Source organism: Octodon degus, unplaced genomic scaffold (genome assembly GCF_000260255.1).
Source record: "Octodon degus isolate 3935 unplaced genomic scaffold, OctDeg1.0 scaffold00643, whole genome shotgun sequence".
Taxonomy (NCBI): domain Eukaryota; kingdom Metazoa; phylum Chordata; class Mammalia; order Rodentia; family Octodontidae; genus Octodon; species Octodon degus.
The window spans coordinates 45,171-47,927 of record NW_004525219.1 but is presented as its reverse complement, the minus strand read 5'-3'; the positions used below and the strand labels follow the sequence as shown (position 1 = coordinate 47,927).

General features: G+C 40.8%; 1 pseudogene; it reads left to right on the top strand.

The window, feature by feature from the left end:
* The first annotated feature begins 1,266 nt into the window (after positions 1 to 1,266).
* LOC101571359 lies at positions 1,267 to 2,303 on the top strand (annotated as a pseudogene).
* The last annotated feature ends 454 nt before the right edge of the window (positions 2,304 to 2,757 follow it).

Here is a 2,757-nt window from a genome sequence, read left to right as displayed (position 1 = left end):
TGATCTTTAACCGGGGCTATCCTTTTTTGATTAGATGAGTTTCTTGAATGCAGCGAATTGTTGGATTCTGTTTTTTGATCTGGTTTATCAATTTGTGTCTTTTAATTGGGGAGTTTAAGTCACTAACATTGAGACACATTGCTCATAGGTATTAATTCCTCCCATTGTACTCTGCAGGTTTCCCTTTGGTTTTCTTTTTCTGTTATATTTGTAGTTGCTGTTCATTTTGGTTTGTGTTTTCATGTGATCTGGGATTTAGCTTTGGTGGTTTTGCCTTTTTTGTCTAAAATATTGTTGAATGTTTTTGGATTGTCTGTTTAGTATTCATGTATGTCTTGAACTGCTCTGTGTCTTGAGATGTCCCAATGTCCCCATCTATAGTGAAGGTAAATTTTGCTGAATGTGTTAAATTGAGTCGAAAGTTGTTTGCTCTTGGAGGTTTGCCTCAGTTACTCTTCTCTCATTGGTATGACAAGTATGTGATACTCAAATTGAAGGAAGGGAAGGTTTACTTAGCTGACAGTTCCTGAGGCTTCATTTCATACTCAGCTGGCTCCAAAGCAGAGTGGCTCATGGCAGAGAGCAACCTTTCATGGTGGTGACAAAGAACAAGGGCAAATGGGAGGAGTGGCAGCCACAATGGCTACAGAGAGGAAGTTGGTCTCCCTTAAGTTGCATTCAGGCTATCGCCCCAGGCTGGGAGCAGTATTCACACCCATAATCCCAGCAGCATTTACAGCCATAATCCCAGTGGGTCATGAGTTGATCTGAAACTCTAGAAGTCTGTGCCATGATTGCACAAGGCTTTGCGGGGACAACAGTCACAAACCATAACATTCCACCCCTGGACATGGAAAGACTGATGCTCATTGCTTTGTGCAAAAGACATTTTAGTCCATCTCTAAGAGTTGCCAAATTCCTACACTTTCAGCATTGCTCAAAAGTCCAAGTCCCAGCTCTCCTCCAAGATCCAAGGCAAACACTTAGCTGTGAGACCTTTTTTTTTCTTTTTAAAAAAAGAAAGAAATGTTAAACACTTCCAGCATTCAATTGCACAAAATAAACATGACCATTCCAAAAGATACACACAGCAGGATACCAAGCACAGGGACAAACACAATGGGTTGCTTGTGGAACATCTGAAGAAATCTGTGGCAGCAACTGGCAGGGGCTCCACGTGTGGTGATGCTGGTCACAGCTCCGTGGCTGCCACATTTCATGCTACCATTGCTTTGTGTGGTCTACTCTCTTCAGTCTCACGTGGCCATGACACAGGATCTCAGAGATGAGTGGTGGGAAAATCAGCCAGCAGGAGCAGCCAGCAGCCCAGCGCAAGAAGTACCAGTGAAGGCTAGTCTTTCTCAAAGTTTATTGTGAAACAAAACAGGACAATATAACTAGATGGAGAAATGAAATTGTCTGCATTGCCATTAAAATTTTAACAATAAAATTTGTCATCATGATATTTAAACTTGCTTTGTTTGTGTGCTGTTTTGGAGAATCATCAGATGGCGAAGGAGGAGGACAAACAAAAATGACACTGCAAGAGACAGCTTCAGTTCCTATATCATAAAAAAAACACCAAAAAAGGAAAAAAAGAAAAAAAAACCCAACTGAACAGCCTAAAGAATGTTTTTTGATACAACCAAAGGAAACAAATGAAGATGCCACCAAGAACAGGAAGATGAAAAAGAAGAAAATCACTGATCTTTATGCAAAATTAGAGTGAAAACCAGGGACATCTGAAGATCTACAGATGCTGATGAATAACTATTACAGCAGCAATTGCTCAGTGACTGAATTCAAAGAACAGAACCTACCAGATTCTTGTTTCCTCAAGTTCAAAGACTTGACTCACAGTTTTTCATCACACTTAAAAAAATTTGTCCTAAGTGGGTAAAACTTCGGAAAAACCACAATGAGAAGAAGTCTATCCTGATGCTGATCTTTTGCAGCTCTGCCGCCCAAGCTCTGGAGCTCATTAGGTTGATGACAACACTCAGAGGAGACAGAGACATTATAAAATTGTCTGCAAAACATATAAAGGTCCAGGAGTAGGTAAAGTTGCTGCAGGAGCGTGTGGTTCATGTGAGTGTGGGAACTCTAGGGAGAATGAAAAACTTATTAAACAAGGTGGCCTTAACTCGAACCCCTTGAAGTTTTTGGTTTTTGACTGGAACTGAAGAGGTCAGAAGCTGCAGAGAATGATGGACATTCCCGAGCTAAGGAAGGTTTTCAAACTTGGAGAACTGGGAGTACTCAGCCCATGGAAATTAGAACCCTTGAAGCTGGGCCTTTTCTAATTCTGGGTCCTAATGAATATTACAGTTTTCAAAGTGGAGCTTGCATCTTATTTAATGACATGGGTGTAAATCAGCTAATATTTTTCATTATGCTACCTGCATTACCAGATACATTCCTGGGAATGTAGGGAGTTTCTAAAAGAATGACTCTGTGGTTTTGCTTATTCTCTACATAATAAAGAATTGTTATAACCTGTGCAACTGATTCCAATTTTGTAACTCTGTATGCTTCCACTGTAACTTTATTAATTGTTATAACCTGACATATGCGCCGCCATCTTGTTCTGTATGCGCCATTCTAAATGCTGTAACTTTCCACTGTGCCTCGTTCTCTACTTGAGAACCTGCAGTTGGGACTTTCTCATGCTGTCCTTTGTGCACACCTGAATCTAGTTCCGGCCCAATGTCTTGTTCTTGCCTTCGTTCCCAGCTACAAACTGTACGCACCACTGCA